This window comes from Haliotis rufescens, unplaced genomic scaffold (genome assembly GCF_023055435.1).
Source record: "Haliotis rufescens isolate VD_foot unplaced genomic scaffold, xgHalRufe1.0.p SCAF_10, whole genome shotgun sequence".
Taxonomy (NCBI): Eukaryota; Metazoa; Mollusca; class Gastropoda; order Lepetellida; family Haliotidae; genus Haliotis; species Haliotis rufescens.
The window spans coordinates 16,403,928-16,417,352 of record NW_025963780.1 but is presented as its reverse complement, the minus strand read 5'-3'; the positions used below and the strand labels follow the sequence as shown (position 1 = coordinate 16,417,352).

Genomic DNA, 13,425 nt, shown 5'->3' with positions numbered 1-13,425 from the left:
CCCCCCCCCCCCCCCCCCCCCCCCCCCCCCCCTCTACCCTCCCCCATGCAATATTCTCTGCCTGCTTTCGTCCATGGCAGTTCAACTCTCAGTCTGCTCTAGTTCTCTCTCAGTACTAGCAGTCAGAGAACGTAAACAATTTTCAGTCCGATTGCTTTAGGCATAAAAACTCCAAGGGTAATTATGTGATTGGAGAAGTTTTATGAATGATGAAATTGTATCCTTACTGGTATGTAACACTTAAAATAAAATTGAAATTGATTGGACGTTTAACGATTTGAATAGGATTGTCTTGTAGCAAGATTTTCCCTCAAAATCAATAGAGAGTCGAGTGGCATGTACTTAAAGCTTGACAAAATGTCACTGTTGTCAATTTGCTGGTCCTTTGGATGTAATTTCATCCACAATGATTCTGCTGCTGTGTATTTTCTTGTCGGTTATTTCATAAATAGCACCTATTTGTCTTCGGCAAGACATTGGAATTGTTTGGATATGATAAGCAGAGGGAATTTTTTCACATTTTTTTAACCAGAAATGGTGCGAGTGAATAAAGCTGTAAATATTAAATCAGTCACGAATCCTTTTGCCTGCCACTTGTCATTGTCTGGAGCAAGTATGTCTTTTTCTGCTCTTGTCAAGCTGAAGAGTGTTGTTGTAAGCGCCCATGCAACAATGTATGAACAAAGGCAGTTATCAGCAGTCCTAGAGATTATGCTGTTGTATTTGTTCCAGCTGTATATTGACCTAACATTTGGCATGAAAATAGAAATTGGTTAATTAACCAGTGTTGAGGTTGCCATTCTTGCACACTATAATCATAGTATTGAAAGAAACTCTCTTATTTTGTCAGAATTTGTGTTGACTGTTCAGGCAGAAAAAGGGAATTGAGCTTTTTATGACAATAACAGATATGCCAAATTAATTGTACATGAAAAATAATGACAAATAACATTTTAATACACATGTTCTGCCACCATAATCAATCACAAGCCATGTTTTCTAGGGATGTGATGTTGTTGTAGTGGTGAAAAAAGAAAGCAATGTTGTGATGCTTGTTTTGTTGGACACTAATGGAAATTTCAAATTATGTAAATCAGGCAAGTGAATTTCAATATGGCCACTTGAAATGTCACTTTACACTTGCTGCGTGGCATGCAAACTTTGGAAAATGTCCGACCTCTTAATTTATGCCATTGATGCACGATATGCACCATGCCTCAATTTTTCAGATAATGTTGTAAGTTTGATTGCAATATTCCATGTACATGATAGCAGTATATATTGATTGACATGTGATTAATATTGTGCGCAACTATCGATGTTGTCGGGGTATGATGATACACAATCAACCAAGTCACCGAGCCTGACTTGTCAGTCCTTTTAGTCACCTGTGACACCCATGATTGGTTGCTTGGATCTATCCTAACCTGGATTTAACGTGGGGACCTCAGATAAGACACCGTGAACATCCGAGTTAGAATTGGTCTTCAGCAGCCCATGCCTGCCGAAAAAGGCGATTGCGCTTGTTGTAAGAGGTGACTTTCAGGATAGGGTGGTCAGACTCAGTGACTTGGGTGATGCATGTCATTGTATCCCAGTTGTGTGGATCGATGCTCATGATGTAAATCACTGTATTGTCTGGTTCAGACTCAGTTATTTACAGGCCACTGTTATAAGGCTGGAATATTGCTGAGTGCGGCGTTAAGCCACAAACAAACAAACAATTTTTAGATGAGATAGTTCTACAGTCCAAGATCAAATTATAAGGGTTATATGAAGTTTGTTGAAATATTAACTGATATGATGGTCGTATCCTACTGAAAGTGATTTATATTATTTTTATTAAAGGAATCATGACCTCAATAGACACAGCTAGCTATGTGTTGATCACCTCTTGACACATTATGCTTAGTGTGCATAGTACTGTGACTGGTGCACTTTTTAACTACCATGCTAAATTTAGACAGAGGCATGTTGGGAAATCATTGGTCCTCTGCTCTTTGAAATACATAATGTCTTTGTTAATTATTGCTGTGAATAGCCAGTGAACTTGGACAAACACAAGTACCATTAGGATATCACTTTTTGTGTACAATCAATTTTTAATCCATTTACATCTTATTATAAACATTGTATTATTCAGAAACAAAGTCATTTTTTTATAATAAATGTCAAATCAGTGTGATGGCCAATGTTACATTGGCTCTCAGGTTGTCTATTTGAGTTCAGGACTGCATAGCTTTTGCATAAGTTTCTACTGCGACTTCAACTCTTGCCCTGACCTTCAAGGACCCCTGTGACGATGTTGGTAGCACCTGAAGCCGCCAGTTAGAGCAACACTGTCTGGCGCACACAATGGAATATACTGCAGGAATGATGGCTGGCCAAGCAGGGAACAGCCACTTGATGCCACATGTTCTTGTACACTGACCTTTGCTCACCAGTGATGTGTGACCTTCAGAATGTCAGTACACACCATTGTTACTGATACGCTAGTTATTGAAATGCCTGTTCATTCTTTTTAGGGTATTTTGTTTTTGAGTTACATTGAGGTCCTTGAGTAAACTTCAGTGGTTTAACTTCATGTTGTGTTTGAATTTGTTCATGTGGGCATGCAGGGGTCATGGGTCATCATTCTAAAGACCTTGGTTGAATGTCTATGTGGTTGAAACATGGAAACCTACTCCTGGAAACCCATGCCTAGGTAATACTTTCAAAGCGACATCAAATTTCAGACACCCAATCACTCCAATCATTTGTTATTGTATTCTTGCATAATATAAAATTAGCTTTGAAGAACCTATGCAGTGATCACTGACATGTTTCTGGCCATGTTCAAATATTGGTATCCGCTTCTTTTTTTGTTGATAATGCCACATTTCAGTTGATCATGCAAGGCTGCATGGGTCTTTGTGTCATCCCGATAACTCTGAAGAACAGATTTGTTTTTGTTGTAACCATGGTTACTGGACTTAAATGGATCGATGTGAATTAATAGCTTGCCTGTAATTGAAGTGCATTTCACTAATTTCTTAAACATCATGCATCATGACAAATGTATTTCTGTCCTCAAGGTCGGATGTTTAGACAGTCTGCAAGGAAAGTATACAGTTTCCTGATAGAAGGTGAAAGCATGCGTGCCCATGCTACGAGATAAGTTCCAGTCCTGACATTAATATTGTCTTCCGTGTGGAAATGGACCTTGTATTTGTGTAGTCCATGCAGGGATGCACCGCATGCAAGTGGGGAGCAGATGTACAGTGTTGCAGCAACCAGTTACAGCCTGACATTTGGGAAACACCCTGACTATTTGTTTTCACTGTTCCAAATCTAGAGGCTGCCATCTTGGTTTCTCAACTAGAGGGTCGTCATGTCTCCAGCCTCTCGAGGAAATGGCATGTTGTAAAGTGCAGGACTTGAAAACTAATATTTATTTGTGTTATGACTGTGAAATATATAAAAAATGGCACAATCTGGAGAATATTATTAACTGGGAAATAATGATGAAGTTAGAGAGAATGGTACAATCTATGGAATATGATGGAGGGAGAGAGAATGATACAGTCTACGGAATATGATGGAGTGAGAGAGAATGATAGAATCTACGGAATATGATGGAGTGAGAGAGAATAGTACAATCTGCGGAATATGATGGAGTGAGATAGAATGGTACAATCTATGGAATATGATGGAGGGAGAGAGAATGATACAATCTACGGAATATGATGAAGTTAGAGAGAATGGTACAATCTATGGAATATGATGGAGGGAGAGAGAATGATACAGTCTACGGAATATGATGGAGTGAGAGAGAATGATAGAATCTACGGAATATGATGGAGTGAGAGAGAACAGTACAATCTACGGAATATGATGGAGTGAGATAGAATGGTACAATCTACAGAATTTGAGAGAGTGAAATAGAATGGTACAATCTACAGAATTTGAGAGAGTGAGATAGAATGATAGTCTACAGAATTTGAGAGAGTGAGAGAAAATGATACAGTCAACGGAAAATGATGGAGTGAGAGAGAATGGTACAATCTACAGAATTTGAGAGTGAGATAGAATGATACAGTCTACAAAATTTGAGAGAGTGAGAGAGAATGGTACAATCTACAGAATTTGAGAGAGTGAGAGACAATGATACAGTCTACGGAATTTGAGAGAGTGAGAGAATAGTACAATCTACAGAATTTGAGAGAGTGAGATAGAATGATAAAATCTACGGAATATGATGGCGTGAGATAGAATGATAGTCTACAGAATTTGATGGAGTGAGAGAAAATGATACAGTCAACGGAAAATGATGGAGTGAGAGAGAATGGTACAATCTACAGAATTTGAGAGAGTGAGAGAGAATGATACAGTCTACGGAATTTGAGAGAGTGAGAGAATAGTACAATCTACAGAATTTGAGAGAGTAAGATAGAATGATACAATCTACGGAATATGATGGCGTGAGATAGAATGATAGTCTACAGAATTTGATGGAGTGAGAGAGAATGATACAGTCAACGGAATATGATGGAGTGAGACAGAATGATACAGTCAATGGAATATGATGGAGTGAGAGAAAATGGTACAATCTACAGAATATGAGAGAGTGAGATAGAATGATACAGTCTACAGAATTTGAGAGAGTGAGATAGAAGGATACAGTCGACTGAATTTGAGAGAGTGAGAGAGAATGATACAGTCTAAGGAATTTGAGAGAGTGAGAGAGAATGATACAGTCTACGGAATTTGAGAGAGTGAGATATAATGATACAGTCTACAGAATTTGAGAGAGTGAGAGAGAATGATACAGTCTACAGAATTTGAGAGAGTGAGATAGAATGATACAGTCTATGGAATTTGAGAGAGTGGGAGAGAATGATACAGTCAACAGAATTTGAGAGAGAATGATACAGTCTACGGAATTTGAGAGAGTGAGAGAGAATGATACAGTCTACAGAATTTGAGAGAGTGAGAGAGAATGATAGAATCTACGGAATATGATGGAGTGAGACAGAATGATACAGTCAATGGAATATGATGGAGTGAGAGAAAATGGTACAATCTACAGAATATGAGAGAGTGAGATAGAATGATACAGTCTACAGAATTTGAGAGAGTGAGATAGAAGGATACAGTCGACTGAATTTGAGAGAGTGAGAGAGAATGATACAGTCTAAGGAATTTGAGAGAGTGAGAGAGAATGATACAGTCTACGGAATTTGAGAGAGTGAGATATAATGATACAGTCTACAGAATTTGAGAGAGTGAGAGAGAATGATACAGTCTACAGAATTTGAGAGAGTGAGATAGAATGATACAGTCTATGGAATTTGAGAGAGTGGGAGAGAATGATACAGTCAACAGAATTTGAGAGAGAATGATACAGTCTACGGAATTTGAGAGAGTGAGAGAGAATGATACAGTCTACAGAATTTGAGAGAGTGAGATAGAATGATACAGTCTACAGAATTTGAGAGAGTGAGAGAGAATGATACAGTCTATGGAATTTGAGAGAGTGAGATAGAATGATACAGTCTACAGAATATGAGAGAGTGAGAGAGAATGATACAGTCTACAGAATTTGAGAGAGTGAGAGAGAATGATACAGTCTACAGAATTTGAGAGAGTGAGATAGAATGATACAGTCTAGGGAATTTGCGAGAGTGAGAGAGAATGATACAGTCTACGGAATTTGAGAGTGAAATAGAATGATAGAGTCTACGGAATATGAGAGAGTAAGATAGAATGATACAGTCAACAGAATTTGAGAGATTGAGAGAGAATGATACAGTCAACGGAATATGATGGAGTGAGAGAGAATGATACAGTCTACAGAATTTGAGAGAGTGAGAGAGAATGATAGAATCTACGGAATATGATGGAGTGAGATAGAATGATAAAATCTACGGAATATGATGGCGTGAGATAGAATGATAGTCTACAGAATTTGATGGAGTGAGAGAAAATGATACAGTCAACGGAAAATGATGGAGTGAGAGAGAATGGTACAATCTACAGAATTTGAGAGAGTGAGAGAGAATGATACAGTCTACGGAATTTGAGAGAGTGAGAGAATAGTACAATCTACAGAATTTGAGAGAGTAAGATAGAATGATACAATCTACGGAATATGATGGAGTGAGATAGAATGATAAAATCTACGGAATATGATGGCGTGAGATAGAATGATAGTCTACAGAATTTGATGGAGTGAGAGAAAATGATACAGTCAACGGAAAATGATGGAGTGAGAGAGAATGGTACAATCTACAGAATTTGAGAGAGTGAGAGAGAATGATACAGTCTACAGAATTTGAGAGAGTGAGAGAATAGTACAATCTACAGAATTTGAGAGAGTAAGATAGAATGATACAGTCTACAGAATTTGAGAGAGTGAGAGAGAATGATACAGTCTACGGAATTTGAGAGAGTGAGATAGAATGATACAGTCTACAGAATATGAGAGAGTGAGATAGAATGATACAGTCTAGGGAATTTGCGAGAGTGAGAGAGAATGATACAGTCTACGGAATTTGAGAGTGAAATAGAATGATACAGTCTACGGAATATGAGAGAGTAAGATAGAATGATACAGTCTACAGAATTTGAGAGAGTGAGAGAGAATGATACAGTCAACAGAATTTGAGAGATTGAGAGAGAATGATACAGTCAACGGAATATGATTGAGTGAGAGAGAATGATACAGTCTACGGAATATGATTGAGAGAGAGAATGATACAGTCTACAGAGTTTGAGAGAGTGAGAGAGAATGATAGAGTCTACGGAATTTGAGAGAGTGAGATAGAATGATACAGTCTACAGAATTTGAGAGAGTGAGATAGAATGATACAGTCTACAGAATTTGAGAGAGTTAGAGAGAATGATACAGTCTACAGAATTTGAGAGAGTGAGAAAGAATGATACAGTCTACAGAATTTGAGAGAGTGAGATAGAATGATACAGTCTACAGAATTTGAGCGAGTGAGAGAGAATGATACAGTCTACGGAATTTGAGAGAGTGAGATAGAATGATACAGTCTACAGAATTTGAGAGAGTGAGATAGAATGATACAGTCTACAGAATTTGAGAGAGTGAGAGAGAATGATACAGTCAACAGAATTTGAGAGAGTGAGATAGAATGATACAGTCTAAGGAATTTGAGAGAGTGAGAGAGAATGATACAGTCTACGGAATTTGAGAGAGTGAGATATAATGATACAGTCTACAGAATTTGAGAGAGTGAGATATAATGATACAGTCTACAGAATTTGAGAGAGTGTGATAGAATGATACAGTCTATGGAATTTGAGAGAGTGGGAGAGAATGATACAGTCAACAGAATTTGAGAGAGTGAGAGAGAATGATACAGTCTACGGAATTTGAGAGAGTGAGAGAGAATGATACAGTCTACAGAATTTGAGAGAGTGAGATAGAATGATACAGTCTACAGAATTTGAGAGAGTGAGAGAGAATGATACAGTCTACGGAATTTGAGAGAGTGAGATAGAATGATACAGTCTAGGGAATTTGCGAGAGTGAGAGAGAATGATACAGTCTACGGAATTTGAGAGTGAAATAGAATGATACAGTCTACGGAATATGAGAGAGTAAGATAGAATGATACAGTCTACAGAATATGAGAGAGTGAGAGAGAATGATACAGTCTGCGGAATTTGAGAGATTGAGAGAGAATGATACAGTCAACGGAATATGATGGAGTGAGAGAGAATGATACAGTCTACGGAATATGATTGAGTGAGAGAGAATGATACAGTCTACAGAGTTTGAGAGAGTGAGAGAGAATGATAGAGTCTACGGAATTTGAGAGAGTGAGATAGAATGATACAGTCTACAGAATTTGAGAGAGTGAGATAGAATGATACAGTCTACAGAATTTGAGAGAGTTAGAGAGAATGATACAGTCTACAGAATTTGAGAGAGTGAGAAAGAATGATACAGTCTACAGAATTTGAGAGAGTGAGATAGAATGATACAGTCTACAGAATTTGAGCGAGTGAGAGAGAATGATACAGTCTACGGAATTTGAGAGAGTGAGATAGAATGATACAGTCTACAGAATTTGAGAGAGTGAGATAGAATGATACAGTCTACAGAATTTGAGAGAGTGAGAGAGAATGATACAGTCAACAGAATTTGAGAGATTGAGAGAGAATGATACAGTCAACGGAATATGATGGAGTGAGAGAGAATGATACAGTCTACGGAATTTGAGAGAGTGAGAGAGAATGATAGAATCTACGGAATATGATGGAGTGAGAGAGAATGATACAGTCTACAGAATATGATGGAGTGAGAGAGAATGATACAGTCTACAGAATTTGAGAGAGTGAGATAGAATGATACAGTCTACAGAATTTGAGAGAGTGAGAGAGAATGATACAGTCTACGGAATTTGAGAGAGTGAGATAGAATGATACAGTCTACAGAATATGAGAGAGTGAGAGAGAATGATACAGTCTACAGAATTTGAGAGAGTGAGATAGAATGATACAGTCTAGGGAATTTGCGAGAGTGAGAGAGAATGATACAGTCTACGGAATTTGAGAGTGAAATAGAATGATAGAGTCTACGGAATATGAGAGAGTAAGATAGAATGATACAGTCTACAGAATTTGAGAGAGTGAGAGAGAATGATACAGTCTGCGGAATTTGAGAGATTGAGAGAGAATGATACAGTCAACGGAATATGATGGAGTGAGAGAGAATGATACAGTCTACGGAATATGATTGAGTGAGAGAGAATGATACAGTCTACAGAGTTTGAGAGAGTGAGAGAGAATGATAGAGTCTACGGAATTTGAGAGAGTGAGATAGAATGATACAGTCTACAGAATTTGAGAGAGTGAGATAGAATGATACAGTCTACAGAATTTGAGAGAGTTAGAGAGAATGATACAGTCTACAGAATTTGAGAGAGTGAGAAAGAATGATACAGTCTACAGAATTTGAGAGAGTGAGATAGAATGATACAGTCTACAGAATTTAAGCGAGTGAGAGAGAATGATACAGTCTACGGAATTTGAGAGAGTGAGATAGAATGATACAGTCTACAGAATTTGAGAGAGTGAGATAGAATGATACAGTCTACAGAATTTGAGAGAGTGAGAGAGAATGATACAGTCAACAGAATTTGAGAGATTGAGAGAGAATGATACAGTCAACGGAATATGATGGAGTGAGAGAGAATGATACAGTCTACGGAATTTGAGAGAGTGAGAGAGAATGATAGAATCTACGGAATATGATGGAGTGAGAGAGAATGATACAGTCTACAGAATATGATGGAGTGAGAGAGAATGATACAATCTACAGAATTTGAGAGAGTGAGAGAGAATGATACAGTCAACGGAATATGATGGAGTGAGAGAGAATGATACAGTCTACAGAATTTGAGAGAGTGAGAGAGAATGATAGAACCTACGGAATATGATTGAGTGAGAGAGAATGATACAGTCTACGGAATATGATGGAGTGAGAGAGAATGATACAGTCTACGGAATATGATTGAGTGAGAGAGAATGATACAGTCTACGGAATATGATTGAGTGAGAGAGAATGATACAGTCTACGGAATATGATTGAGTGAGAGAGAATGATACAGTCTACAGAATTTGATGGAGTGAGAGAAAATGATACAGTCAACGGAAAATGATGGAGTGAGAGAGAATGGTACAATCTACAGAATTTGAGAGAGTGAGAGAGAATGATACAGTCTACGGAATTTGAGAGAGTGAGAGAATAGTACAATCTACAGAATTTGAGAGAGTAAGATAGAATGATACAATCTACGGAATATGATGGCGTGAGATAGAATGATAGTCTACAGAATTTGATGGAGTGAGAGAGAATGATACAGTCAACGGAATATGATGGAGTTAGAAAGAATAATACAGCCTACAGAATTTGAGAGAGTGAGAGAGAATGATAGAATCTACGGAATATGATGGAGTGAGACAGAATGATACAGTCAATGGAATATGATGGAGTGAGAGAGAATGGTACAATCTACAGAATATGAGAGAGTGAGATAGAATGATACAGTCTACAGAATTGAGAGAGTGAGATAGAAGGATACAGTCGACTGAATTTGAGAGAGTGAGATAGAATGATACAGTCTAAGGAATTTGAGAGAGTGAGAGAGAATGATACAGTCTACGGAATTTGAGAGAGTGAGATATAATGATACAGTCTACAGAATTTGAGAGAGTGAGATATAATGATACAGTCTACAGAATTTGAGAGAGTGTGATAGAATGATACAGTCTATGGAATTTGAGAGAGTGGGAGAGAATGATACAGTCAACAGAATTTGAGAGAGTGAGAGAGAATGATACAGTCTACAGAATTTGAGAGAGTGAGAGAGAATGATACAGTCTACAGAATTTGAGAGAGTGAGATAGAATGATACAGTCTACAGAATTTGAGAGAGTGAGAGAGAATGATACAGTCTACGGAATTTGAGAGAGTGAGATAGAATGATACAGTCTACAGAATATGAGAGAGTGAGAGAGAATGATACAGTCTACAAAATTTGAGAGAGTGAGATAGAATGATACAGTCTAGGGAATTTGCGAGAGTGAGAGAGAATGATACAGTCTACGGAATTTGAGAGTGAAATAGAATGATACAGTCTACGGAATATGAGAGAGTAAGATAGAATGATACAGTCTACAGAATTTGAGAGAGTGAGAGAGAATGATACAGTCAACAGAATTTGAGAGATTGAGAGAGAATGATACAGTCAACGGAATATGATGGAGTGAGAGAGAATGATACAGTCTACGGAATATGATTGAGTGAGAGAGAATGATACAGTCTACAGAGTTTGAGAGAGTGAGAGAGAATGATAGAGTCTACGGAATTTGAGAGAGTGAGATAGAATGATACAGTCTACAGAATTTGAGAGAGTGAGATAGAATGATACAGTCTACAGAATTTGAGAGAGTTAGAGAGAATGATACAGTCTACAGAATTTGAGAGAGTGAGAAAGAATGATACAGTCTACAGAATTTGAGAGAGTGAGATAGAATGATACAGTCTACAGAATTTGAGCGAGTGAGAGAGAATGATACAGTCTACAGAATTTGAGAGAGTGAGATAGAATGATACAGTCTACAGAATTTGAGAGAGTGAGATAGAATGATACAGTCTACAGAATTTGAGAGAGTGAGAGAGAATGATACAGTCAACATAATTTGAGAGATTGAGAGAGAATGATACAGTCAACGGAATATGATGGAGTGAGAGAGAATGATACAGTCTACGGAATTTGAGAGAGTGAGAGAGAATGATAGAATCTACGGAATATGATGGAGTGAGAGAGAATGATACAGTCTACAGAATATGATGGAGTGAGAGAGAATGATACAATCTACAGAATTTGAGAGAGTGAGAGAGAATGATACAGTCAACGGAATATGATGGAGTGAGAGAGAATGATACAGTCTACAGAATTTGAGAGAGTGAGAGAGAATGATAGAACCTACGGAATATGATTGAGTGAGAGAGAATGATACAGTCTACGGAATATGATGGAGTGAGAGAGAATGATACAGTCTACGGAATATGATTGAGTGAGAGAGAATGATACAGTCTACGGAATATGATGGAGTGAGAGAGAATGATACAGTCTACGGAATATGATGGAGTGAGAGAGAATGATACAGTCTACGGAATATGATGGAGTGAGAGAGAATGATACAGTCTACGGAATATGATGGAGTGAGAGAGAATGATAGAATCTACAGGAAATTCATGAAGTAGGAGAGAATGGTACAAATCTTTCAAATTTATATACAGAGAATGTATTCAATTTGTTGTCAATGCAACTTTTGATGTCTTAAATTAGGAATTGTTGGATTTTGTGAAATATAATGAGAGCTTGGACAAGGTAATGGCCATTTGCTAATGAAAAATGTTGTCATAAATTATTTAGTATTAAAAATTATGCAAATTTGGAAGGTGATACAATTTTGTACTTGAATGTCAAAGTAAGTAAGGTACTTCCCTTGTACAACTTGCAACAAAGATCATTGCATCGTGCCACTTCCAAAGCCATTCTCACAAATGTAAACACCATGTCCAGCCAAGAAATTATGGGTAAGAAATTTCGCTAGTCTTCATAGAGGAAAATGTTCCCAAATTATAATTATTTCATGTGGTAACCATGGAAATCCACCTTGATCAGTTTTCCGAGGCCTACAAAGTTAGTGTAAAGTACTGCACACCATGACACCAAAATACTGTATGTTGGTTTGCCCGGCCAAGGTGTAATCCAAATATTTTCTCTCCATTTCCGTTATTCCTTTTATTGATATTGAACGTATCACTTACACAATCTTAGCGTTGGGTCATGGTGATTTTACACAAATTTGCTGTCTCAGACAGGCCACCACTGGCTCAGACATACAAATCTGTACTAACATTTACCAGGGTAAAGACTTAAATGGCCTGGCTGAGATCCGGTCGCAGTCACAATAACTTGGCTCTTTCAAGCTCTTAGAAACATGGTGTTGCTGCATACACCCAAGTTCAATTTTCAGTTGAAATTAAGTTGCTTGTGTAGATGTTGTTTTGATGTCAGTTGTAAAGTGTGACAGGTTTTTGTGACTCGTTAAGTGATTCGAATATATGCAGGGTGACAGCTGGGGACATCTTAACTTTTGGAACAGTTGTGGGATGGTTATAAACACTGCTGCGATACAATTGAAGGAGGTATACGACTGTTGCAGTATCATTGTCATAGCATTCTCAGCATGCTTGAATTTCAACTACGAGCTTTATTCAGTGTTGTGACAACCAAACATGTCAACCATTTTCAAGGTTAAAAAATTTGCTAGGGACGTTTTCGCACTTTACAGAAGGTAGTGCATATCATAGTTACTGACTTTAAGGGAATGGTCAGCCAGCAGCAAGTTGTGGTAGTTATTTACATGGTATTCATTGTTTTATGTCAATGGAAACTGTCAATTCAAGATTGACAAGATTGACTTGTTTAACGCCTCACTAAGCAATATTCCAGCTATATGACGGCGGTCTGTAAAAAAATCGAGTCTGGACCAGACAATCCAGTGACTGATATCATGAGCATCGAACCACGCAATTTGGATTGATGACATGCATCAACCAAGTCAGAGAGTCTGACCACCTGATCCCGTTAGTCACCACTTACGACAAGCATAGTCGCATTTTACGGCAAGCATGGGTTGCTGAAGACTTATTCTACCCCGAAACTTCACGGGTCATTTGGCTATATGAAGCATATTTTCATACTTTGTATGTAAATAATGCAAGGTTTGCTGATAATCAAGATGTGTGACCAGTTGCTTGAACTTTTTAAAGTCATGTTACCATTTGTGGTAGATTGTGTCCCACACAGATGGAAAGCAGTCACTACTTGTCTT

At 37.8% G+C, this 13,425-nt stretch overlaps 1 protein-coding gene across 2 annotated transcripts in view; it reads left to right on the top strand.

The window, feature by feature from the left end:
* Positions 1–13,425, top strand: part of LOC124127667 (polycystic kidney disease 1-related protein-like) — a 239,132-nt gene that overhangs the window by 71,664 nt on the left and 154,043 nt on the right. The gene's annotated exons all lie outside the window — the stretch shown is intronic.